The sequence below is a fragment of the Sus scrofa genome, chromosome 12, assembly GCF_054392235.1.
Source record: "Sus scrofa isolate SSC_HxYL_T2T_F1_AM1 chromosome 12, Sscrofa_HxYL_maternal_Yorkshire_Landrace_v2.0, whole genome shotgun sequence".
In the NCBI taxonomy this organism is placed as follows: Eukaryota; Metazoa; Chordata; class Mammalia; order Artiodactyla; family Suidae; genus Sus; species Sus scrofa.
The window spans coordinates 15,926,544-15,946,490 of NC_139394.1; the positions used below are offsets into that span (position 1 = coordinate 15,926,544).

The 19,947-nt window shown below is 42.1% G+C and overlaps 2 long non-coding RNA genes and 1 pseudogene across 3 annotated transcripts in view; all 3 read left to right on the forward strand.

The window, feature by feature from the left end:
* LOC146398066 (uncharacterized) overlaps positions 1 to 19,947 on the forward strand; it is a 1,038,644-nt gene that overhangs the window by 295,613 nt on the left and 723,084 nt on the right. The window lies entirely within an intron of this gene.
* Positions 1 to 19,947, forward strand: part of LOC146398068 (uncharacterized) — a 76,814-nt gene that overhangs the window by 12,641 nt on the left and 44,226 nt on the right. The window lies entirely within an intron of this gene.
* On the forward strand, positions 675 to 18,250 carry LOC100623949 (NEDD8-conjugating enzyme UBE2F pseudogene; annotated as a pseudogene).

The following is a 19,947-nucleotide window of genomic DNA, read 5'->3' on the forward strand; positions in this document are numbered from 1 at the left end:
TAGAATGGAAAAGAATCTGAACAAGAATATATATATATATATATATGTAAACTGAATTACTTTACTTCTGAAACTAACACAACATTGTAAATTAACTATGCCTCAATTTAAAAGCCCATATATCCAAAAGAAGAAGAAGAAGAAAGAAAAAAAATGCATTCAAGAAGGGGGCTGCGGAGTTCCCATCATGGCTCAGTGGTTAACGAATCCGACTAGGAACCATGAGGTTGTGGGTTCGATCCCTGGCCTCTCTCAGTGGGTTAAAGATCTGGCGTTGCCATGAGCTGTGGTGTAGGTCACAGAGGTGGCTCAGATCCCAAGTTGCTGTGGCTCTGGCGCAGGCTGGCAGCTACAGCTCTGATTAGATCCCTAGCATGGGAACCTCCATATGCCGCGGGTGCGGCCCTCAAAAGACAAAAAAAAAAAAAAAGAAAAAAAGAAGGGGGCTGCTAAGTAATATATTCAGTATGGCAGCACTTAGGTAAATTCTAATACACACTCACAGTAAAAGCATAAAAAGAGAAAGGGGGGCTATAAGAGTGCATACATAATTCATGAGAGTAGTGGACTCTGTAGAGAGATAAAAGAGGAGCAGCCTCCTGTCTCTGATGCCAGACGTGGTGTTGGGCGCCCGCCCTCCCGCATCGCCTGTGCCCAGGGTAAAGGTAGCAGTAATGTTGACGCTGGCAAGCAAACTGAAGTGGGATGACTGTTTCGAAGGGTCCCAGAAGTCAGCCACAGTCTCTAGCTCCACTCGACAGGTTTCTGTGAGAGACAGGCTGCTTATTAAAAAGGTTGCAGAACATGAAGCCAATTTGCTTTGTATGCATAAAGTGCATTTTCCTGATCCAAACAAGCGTCTTTGCTTTCAGCTAACTGTAACCCCAGAGGAGGGTTACTATCAGGGTGGAAAATTTTGGTGTGAAACGGAAGTTCCCCATGCACACAACATGGTGCCTCCCAAAACGAAATTTTTGACCAGGATCTGGCACCCCATCATAGCAGAGACAGGTGAAATATATCTAAGTTGGCTGAGCAGACATTTGATTGATGGCACAGACTAGGCTCCCACGAGGATAATGAAGGATGTTGCTTGGGGATTAAAATCTTTGTTTACTGGATCTTTTGATCATCATCTCTTTGTGATGATTCACTAAATATTGAAGCTGCAGAACATCATTTGTGGGACAAGGAGGACTTCCAGAATAAAGCTGAGGACTACATTAAGTGTTATGCCAGATGGCAGGAGGACACTGCAGGGCCATGGATTGTGTTATAAGATTGTCTCCAGCTGAAACCAAGGAAAAGCCTCCTCCCCAGTCTTCAGGCTCCCCTGAGTCCCACGGGGTCATCCTAGTCCTGGGACCATGTTGCCCCAAGGAGGAACCTTTTCATGACTGCCAGTTGTAGATGGAGCGTTCCCCCTAAATACGGCAAGAAAATGTGTTTAAAGTTCTAAAGAGCTCTGTGCTTTCCTTAACTTGTTTACTTTCTTGAAACTGTACTGTATAGGCTGTTGATAGATGCTCGTGGTAATGAACTCTGATTTGAGGCTAGAGCTTGCTTTTTTCCCCTTTTCCCAAAGCCCTTTCCCCACACAGGCGACAGTAATGATGTGCTCAGTGTAACTCACCAGTTGATGATCAGAAACTCACTACAGGAGTTCCTGTTGTGGCTCAGCAGAAACAAATCTGACTAGTATCCATGAAGACACAGGTTCAATCCCTGGCCTTGCTTAGTGGGTTAACAATCCGGCGTTGCTCTGAGCTGTGGTGTAGGTTGCAGATGCAGCTTGGATCTGGTGTTGCTGTGGCAGTGGCGTAGGCCAGCGGCTCCAGTTCCAATGCAATCCCTAGCCTGGGAACCTCCATATGTGTGGGTGTGGCCCTAAAAAGACCAAAAAAAGAAGAAAGGAAGAAAGACACTTGCTACAAACTGTGATTAGATGCAAATTCTCTTAGATCCTTCCATGAATGTTGGCCCTGTCCTAGGAGTTGTGAAACGTCCCAGAATGCATAGTCATTCACTGCAGATCTCTTACTGAAATGCATTTTTAAATTTAATACAAGTATATTTTGGAACAGAATAAAAGAAGAGAGAGGAGTTGGGATGGAAAACAAAAACCTCATTTTCATTTTATTCCTTTTCAAAAAATATGAAGCAAAATGATCAAATATCTTTTTTTCCTTTGCATCATAGGTATGCAGTTTTATATTCTCTATACTTTCCTATGGTCGTTCTTAAATTAATAGTTTATCTTCCCTTGTCTCCCCCTTGTTCCCCATCTCACTACAGTCTGGATTTCGTCCTGCATCACTTAGAGTGCCAGCAGGAAACAAAGGGTTCACTCAAAATGGCTCATTTGAAGAGAGTTTATTTAATATAAAGACTATTTACAAAGCTGCTCACAGGATACAGGGAAGCCAACAGACAAGCGTGGCCCCTCAGAGGCTGGTAACAGCAGGAAGCTGTTGCTGCCCTAGGCCTGCAGGAAAATGGGAAGGAACTTGTACAGGAGCAGAGCCTGAGAGAGTACTGTGTGGACAAGGCCACCCAACAGGAGTGGTGGCCTTTATCAAGGAAAGCAGCCAGCCTGTGGTGACCAATCTCAAGGGAGGTGGAGAGAATAGGTACCTCTCCTCCTGCCCTCTGATTTCTTCGGCCAAGCCCAGCCTGAAACCATCAGACCAGGAAATCCACTGATGCTGCCTCTACAGGTCAGCTTCCCAGGGCTCAGAGCAGGGACAAAGCAAGGATATCCACAGGTCCCACCACAACTCACACAGCTTGCCAATGCCTGCTAATGGTCAAATCCAGGAGATGCTACAGATGATTTTGTGTGTGTGTGTGTGTGTGTCTTTTTGCCTTTTCTAGGGCTGCATCGAAGGCATATGGAGGTTCCCAGGCTAGGGGTCCATTCAGAGCTGCCGCCGCCGACCTACACCACAGCAACGTGGGATCCGAGCCACGTCTGCAACCTACACCACAGCTCATGGCAACGCCGGATCCCCAACCCACTGAGCAAGGCCAGGGATCGAACCCGCAACCTCACGGTTCCCAGTCAGATTCGTTAACCACTGAGCCACGACGGGAACTCCTACAGATGATTTTTTGAACTTGGCTTCTTGCTTACATTTTACAGTTGACTTCTTCTCCGTGTTTATACGCCCTCCTCTAGTTTTCCAACTAACTCAGATGTTCCTTGCTAGTGTTGTTCATTGGAAACAAGACTCCCCGTCTCTTAGAGTGTTAGAATCCTCACAGCTTTCCATTTCTGATCCTCTTTTCTCACTCAGTCATTCTCATGCATTTAACTCGCAACTCTTTGCTGGTAAAGACTTGTTTTATTTCTAGCCAAGACCTAGCATCTCAATTCCAGATTTATTGATGCAACACAGGACAGTCACATTAGCTTCTCAAAATCAGCTTGGCAAAGCCAAACACACTACCTTCCCCTAATGGTCTGTCTCTTATGGTTCCCTCCAGGTGAATGGACTTGCCAACTAACTACCCCGGCAGAAACCCTGAAATCTCCTTCCTCTAATTCCTTACCTTCCACATATTGTATACTTCTCTTTCCCTTGAAGGGGGGACTGGTCAAAGGAGAGCTCAACCAAGCATAGAGATGGTGCGTTATTAACTGGATTTGTCCTGGAGTGGGGGGGTGACAGGGCTGAGACAGTAAGACCGGTACAAGGATATCCAATCTAAGTGGCTTCTCAACTGTGCTAAACAGTTAATTTTTCCAGATATCTGGACCCTACTTAAAACCAATTAATCAAAAAATCTGGGGAGTTCCCATTGTGGCTCAGTGGTAATGAACCTGACTAGTATCCATGAGGATATGAGTTTGATCCTTGGCCTCACTCAATGGGTTAAGGATCCAGCGTTGCCATGAGCTGTGGTGTAGTTCACAGATGTGGCTCAGATCCTGCATTGCTGTGATCTAGGCCAGTAGCTACAACTGTGATTCCACCCCTAGTCTGGGATCTTCCATATGTCACAGGTGTGGCCCTAAAAAAGGAAAAAAAAAAATTTGGTGTTTTGGACACTTTATTAAATTTCCATTGGACTGTAGTTTTTTTTTTTTTTAAACAATGCTGTGTTTCAGATGTTCAGCAAAGTGATTCAGTTATACATACACATATAGCAATTCTTTTTCAGATTCTTTTCCCATATAGTGTATTATAAAATATTGAGTAGCGTGCCCTGTGCTATACAGTAGGTCCTTGTTGACTATTTTATGTATAGTAGTGTGTATATGTTAATAAACTCCTAATTTATCCCTCCCCACTTTTCACCTTTAGTAACCATAAACCTGTTTTTGAAGTCTGAGTCTGTTTTTGTCTTTTAGATATTTGTGTCTTTTTTTTTAATAATTCTGCATAGAAGAGATATATTTGTCTTTGGTTTCACTTAGTATGATAATCTCCATCCATGTCACTGCAAATGGCATTATTTCATCCTTTCTTATGGCTGAGTAGTATACCATTGTGTATATATACCACGTCTTTATCCATTCGGCTGTCAAAGGACATTTAGGTTGCTTCCACATTTTGGCTATTGTAAATAGCGTTGCAGTGAACATTGGGGTGCATGTATCTTTTCATATTACCACACAGCCATAGCCATGTAGGATCCAAGCCACATCTACCAACTACACCATAGCTCGTGGCAGCCCTGGATTCTTAACCCACTGAATGAGGCCGGGAATCAAACCTGCATCTCATGGATCCTACTTGGGTTGGTTTCCACTGAGCCATGATGAGAACTCCCTGTTTGTGGATTTTTAATCGTGGCCAATCTGACCAGTGTGAGGTGATACCTTGTTGTAGTTTTGATTTTCATTTCTCTAATAATTAGTGATGTTGAGCATCTTTTCCTGTGCTTTTTGGCCATCTGTCATCTTTGGAGAAATGTTTGTTTAGATCTGACTATTTTTCTATTGAATTGTTTGGTTTTTTGGTATAAAGCTGTATGAGATGTTTATATATTTGGGAGATTAATCACTTGTTGGTCACTACATCTGCAAAGATTTTCTCCCATTCTGTGGGTTGTCTTTTCATTTTGTTTATGGTTTTGTTATGTAAAAGCTTTTGGTTTTAATTAGGTCCCATTTGTTTTGTTTTTCTTTTATTCTTATTTTCATTAATTTAGGAGGTGGGTCAAAAAAGATCTGTGATTTATGTCAAGGAGAGTTCTGCCTATGTTTTCCTCTGAGAGCTTTAGAGTATCTGGCCTTATATTGAGACCTTTAATCCATTTGGGTTTATTTTTACGTATGGTGTTGGTGTTCTAATTTCATTTCTTTTACATGTAGCTGTTCCCTTTTCCCAACGCCACTTATTGAAGAGGCTTTCAATTGTATATTCTGCCGCCTTTGTTGTAGATTAATTGGCCATAGGTGTCTGGGTTTATTTCTGTACTTTCTATGCTGTTCTATTGATCAATATTTCTGGTTTTTGTGCTAGTACCTTACTGTTTTGATGACTGTAGCTGTGTAGTTGTCTGAAGTCAGAGAGTCTTCAGCTCCATTCTTCTTTCTCAAAATTGCTTTGGCTATTCAGGGTCTTATGTGTTACTATACAAATTTAAATTTTTTTTATTGTAGTTACGTGAAAAATGCCATTGGAATTTTGATAGGGATTGTACTGAATATATGATTGCCTTGGGTAGTATAGTCACTTGACAATATTCTTCAAGAGCTTGGTATATTTTTCCATCTGTGTCATCTTTGATTTCCTTCATCAGTGTCTTAAATTTTTCAGAGTACAGCTCTTTTACCCCTTTAGGTAGGTTTATTTCTAGGTATTTTATTCTCTTCGATGTGATGGTAAATGAGATTGCTTCCTTAATGTATATTTCTTATTTCTCATTGTTAGTATATAGAAATGCAAGAGGTTTCTGTGTATTACAACTTTACCAGTTTCATTAATGAGCTCTAGTAGTTTTCTGATAGTATCTTTAAGATTTTCTATGTATAGTATCATGTCATCTGCAAACTGTGACAGTTTTACTTTTCCAATTTGGATTCTTTCATTTTTCTTCTCTGACTGCTGTGGCTAGGACTTCCAAAACTATGTTAAGTAAAATTTCAAGAGTGTACATCTTTGCCTTATTCCTGATTTAGATGAAATGTGTTCAGCTTTTCATCATTGAAAATGATGTTAGTTGTGGGTTTGCCATATATGGCCTTTATTATGTTGAGGTAGGTTCCCTCCATGCCCACTTTCTTGAGAGTTTTATCATAAATGGGTGTTGAATTTTGTCAAAAGCTTTTTCTGCATCTATTGAGATGACCATATGGTTTTTATTCTTCAGTTTGTTGATATGGTGTATCACACTGATGTGCAGATATTTCAAAATGCTTACATCCCTGGGATAAATCCCACTTGATGATGGTATATAATCCTTTTAATGTACTGTCGGATTCTGTTTCTAGTATTTTGTTGGAAAATTTTTGGATCTGTGTTTATTGGTGATATTTTTGGCCTGTAATTTTCTTTTTTTATGATATCTTTTTCTGGTTTTGGTATCAGGGTAATGGTGGCCTCATTAAATGAGTTTGGTAACGTTCCTCTGCAATTTTTTAGAAGAGTTTCAGAAAAATAGGTGTTAACTCCTCTCTAAATGTTTGATAGAATTTGCCCATGAAGCCATCTGATCCTGGACTTTTTTTTGTTGGAAGTTTTTAAATAGGTTTCAATTTCAGTACTTATGATTGGTCTATTCATATTTTCTAGTTCTTCCTGATTCATTCTTAGAAGATTGTACCTTTCTAAGAATTTGTCCATTTCTTCTAGGTTTTCCATTTTATTGTTTTGGTCTCATATCTTTTGTATTTCTGTGGTCGTCAATTGTAACTTCTCCTTTTTTCATTTCTAATTTTATTGATTTGAGCCCTCTGTTTTTTCTTGATGACTCTAGCTAAGGGGCTATCAATTTTGTTAATCTTTTCAAAGAAACAGCTTTTAGTTTTACTGATCTTTTCTTTGGTCACACCCATAGTATGTGGAATTTCCCAGGCTGGGGATTGAACCCGCACCATGCCACAGCAGTGCCAATGCTGGATACTTAACTTGCTCGACCACCGGGGAACTCCCATTGATCTTTTTCATTGGTTTATTTGTCTCTATTTCACTTATTTCTGACCTGCTCTTTATGATTTCTTTCCTTCTAACTTTGGGTTTTGTCTGTTCTTTTTATCGAGTTGCTTTACATGTAAGGTTAGGTTATTGGAGATTTTTCTTGTTTCCTGAGGTAGATTATATTGCTATAAATGTCCTTCTTTCAACTGCTTTTGCTGTGTCCCATAGGTTTCGGATCATCATGTTTTTGTATTCATTTGTTTCTTGTTATTTCTTGATTTCCTTTTTGATTTCTTCATTGATCCATTGGTTGTTTAGTAACATAATACTTAGCCTCCATATGTTTATTTTTTTTTATAGGTCTTTGTTTTTTGGTAGTTCTTTTCTAATCTCAGCATTGTGATGCAAAAAGATGCTTGATGTGGTTTCAGTTTTCTTAAATTTACTGAAGCTTTCTTTGTGGTCCAGTACATGATCTATCCTGGAGAACGTTCCATGCACACTTGAGAAGAATGGGTATGCTGCTGCTTTTGGATACAGTGTTCTATAAGTACCAATTAAATCCATCTAGTCTAATGTACCTAAAATAAACATAAGGCCCATGTTTATTTTATTGATTTTCTGTCTAGATGACCTGTCCATTGCTGGAGGTGGGGTGTCATATAAAGTCCCCTACTGTTATTGTGTTACTGTCAATTTCTCCTTTTATGACCATTAGCAGTTGCCTTATATATTGTGGTGCTTCTATATTTGGTACCTATATATTTTAAATTGTTACATTTTCTTCTTGCATTAATCCCTTGATCAATAGGTAGTATGCTTCTTTGTCTCTTGTAACCATCTTTATTTTAAAGTCCACTTTGTCTGACATGAGTATTGCTATCCCTGCTTTCTTTTGATTTCCACTTGCATGGAATTACTTTTTCCATCCCCTCACTTTCAGTCTATGTGTGTCCCTAGATCTGAAGTGGGTCTCTTGTAGACAGCATATATATGGGTCTTGTTTTTGAGTCCATTCAGCCAGTCTGTGTCTTTTGGTTAGAGCATTTAATCCATTTACATTTAAGGTAATTATCGATCTGTATATTCTTATTGTCATTTCGTTAATTGTTTTTTTTTTTGTTGTTTTTTTTGTCTTTTTGCCATTTCTTGGGCTGCTGCTGCGGCATATGGAGGTTCCCAGGCTAGGGGTCTAATTGGAGCTGTAGCTGCTGGCCTACACCACAGCCACAGCAACGTGGGATCCGAGCCGCGTCTGCAACCTACACCACAGCTCACGGCAACGCTGGAACCTTAATCCACTGAGCAAGGCCAGGGATCGAACCCGCAACCTCATGGTTCCTAGTCGGATTCATTAACCACTGAGCCATGACGGGAACTCCTGTTAATTGTTTTTGGATTTGTTTTTGTAGGTCTTTTTTCTTCCTTTCCTCATTTGTTCTCTTTGTTTATGGCTAGATGACTATCTTATTTTATTTTATTTTTGTCGTTTTTGTCTGTTTAGGGCCGCACCCGCAACATATGGAGGTTCTCAGGCTAGGGGTCTAATCGGAGCTATAGCTGCCAGCCTACACCAGAGCCACAGCAACTCCAGATCTGAGCCACATCTGTGACCTACACCACAGTGCACAGCAATGCTGGATCTTTAACCCACTGAGCAGGACTAGGGATTGAATCCACAACCTCATGGCTCCTAGTTGGATTCATTTCCCCTGCGCCATGATGGGAACTCCAGATGACTATCTTTAGTGTTGTGTTTGGTTTGCCTTTTTTTCTTTCTTTTTTTTTTTTTTTTAAATGACCACACCCAAAGCATAATGGAAGTTCCTGGGCCAGGGATTGAATCTGAGCTGCAACTGTGACCTATGCTGCAGCCATGGCAATGCTAGGACCTTTAACCCACTGCACCAAGCTGGGGATCAAACCCACATCTCCATAGAGACCTGAGCTACTGCAATCAGATTCTTAACCCCCTTTGCCACAATGGGAATGCCAGGCTTGCTTTTTCTTTTTGGTTTGTGTATCTATTGTAGTTTTTTTTTTTTTTTTTTTTTTTTTTTTTTTGCAGTTGCCATGAGGTTTTTATATAGCAGTCTATATAATCATATATATATATATATATATATATATATGATTATTTTAAGTTACTGAGCTCTTAATTTCAAATACATTTCCAATATCCTGCATTTGTACTCTCCTCTTTGTGGTTGCTAGTTTGTTTTTTGTTAGTTTTTTTTCTTTTTTCCTTTTTTGGCCTCCCCATGGCATGTGAAGTTCCTGGGCCAGGGATCAGATCTGAGGTGCAGTTGCAACTTATACCATAGCTGCAACAATGCCACATCCTTTAACCCACTATACCAGGCCAGAAATCAAACCTATGCCCTGGCACTGCAGAGATGACACCGAATCCATTGCACCACAGCAGGAGATCCATGTTTGTTCATTTTGATATCACATTTCTGTATGCATGATTTCCTACCTTTATTGTATGTTTTCCTTTACCAGTGAGCTTTTCTACTCATAATTTTCTTGTTTCTAGTTATGGCCTTTTCTTTTCTAACTAGAGAAGCTCCTTTAGCATTTGTTGTAAAGCTGGCTTGGTGGTACTGACCTCTCTTAGCTTTTGCTGGTCTGAAAAGCATTTTATTGCTCCGTCAAATCTGAATGAGAGTTTTGCTGGGTGCAGTATTCTTGGTTATAGGTTTTTCCCTTTCATTCATTTAAATATATCATGGCACTCCCTTTTGGCCCTTAAAGTTTCCGCTGAAAAATCAGCTGATAACCTTATGGGATTTCCTTTGTATGTTATTTGTTTCTTTTCCTTTGTTGCTTTTAAGATTTTCTCTTTTTCTTTAATTTTTAAAAGTTTGATTAATGGGTGTCTCAATGTTCCTCCTTGGGTTTATCCTATGTGGAACTCCACACTACCTGGGCTAGAGTGAATGTTTCTTTGCCCATGTTAAGGAAGTTTTCAGCTATTATCTCTTCATATATTTTCTCAGACCCTTTCTGTCTTCTTCTGGGACCCCTATAATGTGAATGTTGGTGCATTATTGTCCCAGAGTTCCCTTAGACTGTCCTCATTTCTTTTCATACTTTTTTTTTCTTTATTCAGTTTTGTGGTGGTGATTCCACCAATCTGTCTTCCAGCCCACTTGTTCTTCTGTCTCATTTATTCTGCCATTGATTCCTTCTAATGTATTTTTCATTTCTAGTGTATTATTCATCTCTGTTTGTTCTTTAATTCTTGTAGGTCCTTGTTAAACATTTATTGTATCTTCTCAGTCTTTGCCTCTTTCATTTTCTGAGTTTTTGGATCATGTTTACTATCATTACTCTGAATTCTTTTTTATAGGTGGATTGCCTATTTCTGCTTAGTTATTCTTTTGAGTTTTATCTTGTTCCTTCATCTGGAACATATTTCTTTACTCTCTCATTTTGTCTAACTTTTTGTGTTTCTGTCCATTCCACAGGCTGCAACACTATAGTCCCTCTTGCTTCTGGTGTCTGCCCCCTGGTGGGCAAATTTGGTCCAGTGGCTTGTGCAGGCTTCCTGGTGGGAGGGACTGGTGCCTGCCCACTGGTGGGTGAAGCTGGGTCCTGTCCCTCTAGTGGGCAGATCTGTGTCAAGGGGTGTATTTAGAGATGGCTCTGGGCTCAGAAAGATGTTAGGCAGCTTGTCTTCTGATGGGTAAGACTCTTTTCCCACCCTGTTGCTTGTTTGGCCTGAGGCATCACAGCAGTGGAGCCTGAAGGCTGTTGGGTGGGCCCAAGTCTCAGTGCCAAAGTGGTGACCTCCAGGAGGGCTCATACCAATGAATATTCCCTGGAGCCTCCATTAGCATTGTCCTTGCCTCCACAGTGAACCACAACCAACCTCTGCCTCCCCAGGAAACCCTCCATGACCTGCAGGTAGGTGTAGGTCTGGCCCAGGCTTCTGTGGGTCCAAGTGCATAAAACCTTGTGTGTGCACCCTCCAAGTGTTGAGTTTCTGTTTCCCCCAGTCCTGTGGAACTCCCATATTCAAGTCTCACCGGCCTTCAAAGTCAAATTCTCCTGGGACTCCTCTCCTGATGCCAGACCCCCAGGCTGGGGAGACTGATGTAGGGCTCAGAACTCATTCCTATGGGAGAATGTCTGTGATATAATTATTTTCCAGAGTGTAGGTCATGTACCTGGTGGGTATAGAATTTGATAATATTGCAAAAGCACCCCTCCTGCTGTCTCATTGTGGCTTCTTGTCTTTGGATGTAGAATATCTTTTTTGGTGGGTTCCAATCTTTGATCATGGTTGTTCAGGAGTTAGTTATGATTTTGGTATTTTTGTGAGAGGAAGTGAGCTCAAGTCCTTCTACTCCACTATCTTGTCCCACTGATTCTCTGGTGTTATGGACTTATAAGGGAAAAGCACACCTCCTATGTCTCCTCCTATCCTCAATAATCTACTCCAATACTACATCACTTCTGAAACCACATGTGTAGGTTTTCCACATATCAAGCAATTCTTTGACACCAGCTGAGTGTTGCACAATTTAACTCAACTCTGAAACTGGAGATAGTGTCAAGACACCACAGGGTAAGAGTTCAGCACCTCCCTCACTTCAGGTAATAAGCACAAGTTCAGGTTGTCACCTGTGCTTCTGACAGTCCAGCTATAAATCTGATCTTCCCAGGCTATCCTCCTCCAGTTTTATTAATTTGCTAGAGTCCCTCAGAGAAGTGGGAAACAAGTTTACTTACTAAATAGCCCATTTATTACAAGGGACATTAATGAATATGAACAACCAGATGAAGAGATACATAGGGCAAGGTCTGGAAAGGTCCTGAACACAGCTTGTCACAGCGGCATTCGGGATGTGTCACCCTCCCAGCACATGGATGCATACTTGTTCATCAACCTGGAAGTTTTCCAAACCCTGTGCTTTGGGGGTTTTATAAGGGGCTCATTACATAGCTATGACTAAATTATAGGTCACTGGTGACTGGACTCAATCTCCAGTCCCTCTTTCCTCCCCAGAAATGGAGGTGGGAGGCTGGTATGTGGGACTTTAAGTTCCAACCCTCTAATCGTGGTTGGTTCCCCTGGCAGCCAGTCCCCAGCCATTGGGGCTTTCCAAAAGTCACCTCATTAGCATAAACTTAGTGTGGTTGAAAGGGGCTTGTTAGGAATAACAAAAGACACCCATTTCACCTTTATACTTTGAAGCTATTTCAAGAACCGAGGACAAAATTAAATACTATAACAAAAGATGCCCCTATGGCTCTTTACAGGGATTTTAGAAACTTTGTGCTAGGAACAGTAGATGAAGACCGAATATAAATTTCTTATTATAAATCACAATATCACAGGACTGAATCGTGTTCCTCCCAAATTCATATGTTGAAGTCCTAACCTGCAATGCTATATTTGGAGATAGAGCCTTTAAGAAGGTAATTAAGGTTAAATGAGGTCATGAGAGTGGAGCTCTAGTCTGATAGGACTGGTTTCTTTATAAGATGAGAAAGAGACACCAGAGCTCCCTCAAGCTCTTTCCTAGTGCATACACAGAGAAAAGACCACGTGGGGACACAGCAAGGAGGTGGCCACTTGCAAACCTAGGAGAGGCTGCACCGAAACCAACCCTGACAGCACCTTGGTCTTGAACTTCTAGCCCCCAGGACTTCGAGTAAATAAAATACCACCCAGTCTGTGGTATTTTGTAATGGCAGCCCCTGCAAACTCATACATCTGGAAGAGATGCCATACAGGGATCTTTCTCATAAACTGGTTGGGTGATTCTAATGCACAGCCAGGTTAGAGAGCCAGAGAGAAAACTAGAGATACCTATAAAAAGATGGGTGACTAACCAGGGGAGCCAAGACGGAGGAGCAGCCCAGATAAAGAAAAGCCAGCCTTCAGGCACAGTTTCAACTCAGGCTTCCACTGGCATGTCAGAGTAATTAAGGGGATCAGAGTAGAGTGGCCATGCCCTTAGCAGTCATCAGCTCCTGATGATTCCACCTCCTAAGTATTTTCCAACACCACCTTCCCATCTCCATCAGCACTGTCCCTTTCCTCCTACGCTTTAGTATGGCGGGTTGGCAAACTATGACCCATGGGCCAAATCTGGCCAGCCACCTGTTTTTACAAAGTCTTATCTGGAGGACAGACACACTTGGTTATGAATTGTCTATGGCTCCTTTTGCACTATAGCAGCAGAGTATTTGTGACAAAGACCATATTGCCCACAAAGCCTCAACTGTTTACTGTCTGGCCCTTGACAGAATAGATTTGCCAGCTCCTACTCTGGTAGATGACTACACCCTGATGGTGCTTAGGCCAAAGGCCGGTCATTATATGCTAATGTCTCACTAGACCAAAAGAGTAAAAATCCTTCACAGTTGAACCAAGTTGGCATTTATTGAGCACCTACTATGTGCCAGGCTCTATGGTAGGGACATAGCTGTGGACACAAGGGCCCTCTTGCCCTTAGACTCCAGCAAGTTGGGCCCCTCTCACTTCAGAGGGCTGTGCATGTTATAAATACACACAAACAAATTAACTAAAAAATGCTTGGTGCCTCTGTCACTTGTGCCCTTGTGGCCCTTATGCTTAACATTGGCAGAGCATGACCTATAACTCCTTGAGCAACTACTCTTGGAGATTTTTCAGAGCCCAGGAAGATGCTTCACTACATCCCTGGACAGCATGTCTCCAAAGCTGTAGATGACTGTGTCAGTGCCTCAAAGGTTTGTGGGTTGAGTTGCTGCTGATGTTGGAGGGAGAAACTTCTTTGTCCCACAGGGAGGATTTGAGCAGTGGGAGGGCTTAGATAAGAAGGCAAATTAAATAAGTTGTCAAGTCCTTGCTTTCAGCATGAATGCAATAGATTGTTTCAAAATGAAGTATGATTTCCCAGTGGGCCTGAGGGTCCATTTTCTTGCTTCTCTTAGTAGTCTTCCAATTTATAGTTCTCAGATTACTTATGAAATAGTATGAAGGAATTCACATTATATTTGTGCCTACATAGGTCTAGATATACTATATGAAGGGTGATACCAATTCTTTACATTATCAACTAATAGGCATTGCACACTAGAATTGAAATCCTTTTCTTTAGGTATATATTTAATAATATTTCATTACATTGTTACAAAATTAGATTTAAAATTTAAACAGTTTTTGTTTAAAATTTGACATTCATTGTGTTCTGCCTTTTTAATGCATGGTTTTGAATCACTTAGAAGAAAAACAGCATGTACCCAATCATGTTTTGCTTATTTTTACTTTTTTTGATGTAAGTAATCTAAATTTTTTATACTTTTAATGTAATTTTATTTTTAATCCTTTAGATTATTTTAAGCTATTGAACACACATTATGTGAAAATCTAGATTACAATAACATAATTGGTGGTTTTTCCCAAACAAAGGCAAAAATAAATTTTATAAAATAAATAGACAGTAGTTCTGAAATTGAATGTCAGTTTCATTACTCATCTAAACATTGGTCTATCAGCAGGACACTCATTCACAGCAATAATCAAATTGTCTTTAATATTTTTGCCAACTTTTAATTGTTTCAAAATAATATCTTGATATTTATTTTTCACCATATATGAAGGACTATTTGTAGGGGAAGAGTATAAAAATATTTTGTTGCTAGCCTGTAATTTGCAATATAATTTATAATGCTTACCTATATAGACAAATGATACCTGGGGCTTTATACTCCTACCCCAGGGCCCTCAAATGGAGAAGCAGGCCTGTAAGACAGATCCAGTCCTTGCCCTTAAGGAGCTTTCCGTCTAAAGGGAGACACTAGTAGAACATTGTAATTATTGCTGTGATACAGATAGAGTCCTTGGGAAACTCCACGGGAGCTGGGATGTGGTTGCGGGGGGACTTCCTGGAGGAAGTTGTTTCTAGGCTAAGAGCTGAAGGATAATTAGGTGTTAACCAGGTGAAGGGAGGAAGGATATGAGATGAGGAGAGTTCCAGGCAGAAGAAATAATGTATGGCAGGGGCAGCAAAGGTTTTCTATAAAGGACCAGAGAGTAAATATTTGAGGCTTTACAGGTGATGCAGTCTCTGTTGCAACTATTCAACTCTGCTGTCCAGTATAGTATGTTGTTACATGTATTGTAGACCAAACATAAGTGAATGGGTGTGGTTGTGTTCCAATAAAACTTTGTTTACAAAACAGGCAGCAGGCCCGCAAATCCTGGCTTGCCATTGCCTTTAGTAAATGGGAAGACCCAGAGTTCAGAGGAAGCCTAAGTTTGGCACTGATGGTTGATCAGTATGGCTGCGTAGAAGATGAGCTGGGAGCGGGGAGGGAGGAGTCTGGGGAGTTAAGCACAAAGCTGCAAAAAGTGGCTGGAGGAGTCCAAATGCAGACAAGGGAGATTACTGCTGTGGGCACCCTGAACTAGGGGAGCAGTGGGCAGAGGGAGAAAAGTGAATGGTTTGGAGAGAGACTGAGTGAATGGTCAGGAGGAGGAGAGGGTCAAGGCCGACTTCCAGACAAGCAGTGGGTTCATGGTGCTGGGGGAGGTGGGAGACCTGGCGGATGCAGGGAAGCAGGTTTGAGGGTAAATGATGGGATCTATCCCTCCAATAGCCACCGCCCCTGCCCCCGCCCAGTGCTGGCCATACATACTTGGCTATCTATCTATATCTAACTCTATGTATCTATGGATGTATCTTCATATCTATCTATGTATCTGTCTCATCTAGCTACATCACCTATCTATATGCAGAAACTTTTTTTCAGAAATGTGGCTGGCAATTTCTATGAAAATACAATCTATAAATCCTGAGAAAGTCAGAGGGAAGCTGAACCTGCAGAGCTAAATACCTTTGTAATGACAATCCTAGGGAATAATTACTATTGACAGGTTTTCTCTAACCTACGACAATTGTAGGCTTTAGTTACTCTCGTTCCCTTTTATTCACAACTAATTTAGCGGTGCAAGGACCCAATATCTGCTAGTAACAATAGCCAATTTGGTCTGGAAAGACAGCTTCACCCAGGCAGTAAATCTGGTCAGCCAGATGGATTGGCACTTTAACTATCAAGTGTCCCAAGATGCAGGATTTGCTGCTGGCTTGCGGGTGGGGGTGTGGTGGGGGTACAGCCCCTCACCCACAGTCACACAGAGTGGTATCCTGTATGAAATGAGGGTGTGTGAAGACAGGTGGGTGAAGGGAATAGGCTTGTTGAGAGCTCCTGACACATACCCTCACTGGTGTGGGTTAGCTGTAAGCCTTGCTCATCTATCAAGCCGGAACAAGAGCAGCGTTTGCATCGCTGAAACAATTTAGAGATTCTTGGGATGTGAATTTATGGACCTGTGACATTTGTCATCAATCAGAAGCACATGCCATAGAACACCTGCCTTGGAACAAATGCTGCTGGAGCTCTTTGAGGAGCAGTGGCCCCAGTGACACAGTGGGAAGCAGGTGCCGCGTGGTACTTCTTAGGGCTCTGCCTGGAGTGTTGTAGGCCTCCATCATCTCCCATGGATGATGGCTTCCCTGCTGCCCCTCTTGCCCTCTTCCAATCAGGCTGCCTGGGTGACCTTTTTAAAATGTAAATTGGATCTCGTCACTCCTCTGTGTAAAAGCCTTTAATGCTTTTCCACTGCATTTAGGGGAAAATCCAGCCTCTTCATATCATGGCCTGCTAGTCTGCCCACTGTGGCCGAGGTCTCCTCCTCCAGCATCTGTTCCCTAGAATTCCTCCAGCTCAACTACACTGGCTTTCTCTCAGTTCCACCAATACCCCAAGCTCCTTTCCACTTTAGGGTCCTTATTATTTCCTTATTCTAGAAAGTTCTTTGCACCCGCTCCCATCCCTAACATAGCTGGCTCCTCATATGTCAGATATCCACTACCTTAGAGAGATTTTCCAAGGCCACCCGGGCCCCCCTTTCATATTCTGACGTAGCGCTATGGTCTTTTTTTTTTTTTTAATCCTAAAACGACATAATTTATAATTTTACAATTATTATTTATGTTTGCTTATTTATTGCCATTTCCTCCACAACCACCCTTGCCCACTAGACTGTAAGCTCCTTGATGGCAGGCACCATAATTCATTTGTTCACCCCTGTGTTCCCAGAGCCTAGCACAGTGCTCGGCATGTGTATGCTCAATAGATATTTGTTGAGAAATTAATAAGTGGGTAAAAAAAGCCATTCAACTAATCCAGCAATAGATAGATCCAACCATAAGTGTATGGGCCCAGGTTTGTAAATGTCTGATTTCTGTTCTGGTTGCCTGTTGCTGGATTACAAACCACTGAATTTAATGGCTTAAAGCAACACCTTATTATCTCATTCAATGGTCTCAACCAGATAGACTATCTCGAGATGCCTCATGTGGTTGCATGGCATCTGGGGATGGAGTCATCTAAAGTGACAGTTCATGCCAGCTGTCAACAGGGAGCACAGCTGGGTTGTCAACTAGAGTGTCTACACCTGGATTCTCCGTGTGGCTTGGGGCTTCTCACAGCTTGGTGTCTGGGTTGGAGAAGGAGTGTCCCCAGGCAGTAGCTCCTTTTGTCTAGGAGACCAAGGCAGAAGCTGCAAGGCTTCTCATGACCTAGCCTCAGAAGGCCCACAGTGTCCCTCAAGCCATATTCTGAGAGTCACCAGTAAGTCACAAAGCAGCCCAGATCCAAGGGAGGAGATTTTACTGGAGCGTAAATGCTGGGACTGAGAAGCACGCTTCACTGGAAGCTCTTGGCAGACGAGCTGCCACGGCCTCTTCTATCATGATTGTGCAGATGCTTCTACTCCTAGTTTACATTCCTCTGTTTATTTCTCTTAGGGTCTTGCCCTAACCCTCTATAATTTGTGTCTTTTGTTGCAAGGACACTTACGGGTAAAGGTCAAGCCTCTCTTCCCCAAGTTTTCAGAGGGCTGACATGAGTCATTCAATTTCTAGTTACCAGGAAACTGCTCTGAGTTTTGGACGTTGCGTGGCTGCGGGCGGAGCGGCCGTCTTTCCGCGCCTCTTGGTGTGGTGGAAGGGAGGCCAGGGCTGCTGGTCAGCATCCAGGAATCTTGGTGCTCACTGTTCATTGCCGAGGGCCGTGCGCTGACCCCGACCGGCACTCTCGGCACTGAAATGACCGGCTTTGAGAGCCAAGCCCGAGGAGAATTGAGTTTGGGATAGTTTCAAGGGTGGAAGATGCCAGCCCTGTCTCAGTTTTGCCTTGGAGCTAGTGCTTTTATCCAAATGTGAAAAGCTTTCCCTTTCCACCTCTCTAGCACTCCCCCAAACTCCCCCCCCTCATCCGCTCCCCCCTTTTCCAAATGTCCTTCCAGCTGCTATTTTCGATTCCGGCCTCAAGGCAAATGTTTCACTGTAGCAGAATTACTGTAAAATTCCTTCCTGTGCTCCCACAGATAATGGGACAATTCCCCAGAGAACCCCAGAAACCCTACCACATCAGAAATGGCCCAAAGGCAATCCCAAAAGGCAGATCTAAGGAAACAGCTCTATCGTAAGAGGTTATCATCCGAGGAAGGGTCAAACAATAGGATTGTTTTTAATGGCACTGGCTGAATCTAGGTACATTTTCTTTCTCTTTTGTGTATGGTCTCTTTGCAAGCACCAAAGACAACTGAGGGGCAGAAAACAGTATCATGAAGTTGGCTGATGGGCCCATAAACACACAAACCTGAGATATAAAAAGAACTTCAGTGGGCAGGGCATAAACAAGGAGAAAATCTTTTCCAAAGACAACTTGAAACACTGCAGAGGAAGCAGCATCCTTGAAAAACAATGAGTCATAAATCTTTTTTTTTTTTTTAAAACTCTTCTTGATGGACAGAGAATATAAAAAAGGCCAGCATGAATCCTGATGATAGGTGTTTCCATTTCACTGCCATTTCAGCATGTCTGGGGAAGGCGTGGGGATCATCCGTGTCAAGTTTAAGGAATAATGCCGTTCTCTGAATCACCATGAAAAGGCATCCTCCAATTAAACGCTTCTGGAAATTTGTGTGTTGTCTGGAAGCCATTCTCGGGTTGCTAATTGGTTTTTCCCTTCATGCTTCAGCTATTGAAATACACATTTCACTGCAAATTCATTAATTCAGTACCAAGACAAATTCAGATGGGCACCTTCATTGGGTCCATTTTAAATGGTAAAAACAGGTTGTTTACTATACAGGAGAAACAGATAAAAGTCCTTCCTAAGGAAGTCAGAATGTAATTTACAAAAGCTGCAAAAATGGATGGCAGCCAGCCGTTGCCTGCAGGACTCTCCCAGGAGACAGACAGGTAGAAAGGGGAAGACTGAGGAGGACACGTGGATAGGGGTTAAGTAGATACGGCCTCAACTTCTCCTCCATACCTCTCTCCATACTTTGCAGCTCCTCCCCCAAAGGGGAAGAATAGATTTTCTTAACCTTTGACTCTGACTTTGGCCATCTGATTTACTTGGGCCAAAGGAACATTCACACCAGTGGTACAAACAGAGGCTTAAAGCCCTTGCTCCATTGGACATGTTACTCTTCTACCTCTCATTGCCGAGAGAAGTGTATGCCCAGGCTGGTTGGCTGGTGCCAGGAGGAAAGGGAAAGAGACATGGAGCAGAGCTGCCCTGCTAAGCTCAGTCTACAAGGGAGCCCCAGCTTACTGCCATGAATGAGCATGCCCAGTTTAGATCAGCCAACCCCAACGAAGCCCCAGATGCATGAACCGTCATAATAAAGGATTGTTACTATTATCACAGTGGATTACTATATTGCTATGCAACAGTAACAAAGAGAGGTGTTATAGGGGTCTTTGTGGGTCCCAGGGTAGTTTTATATCCTCAACATAGTTCTAATATCCTAAAGGTTAACAACCAAATGAATCAACAG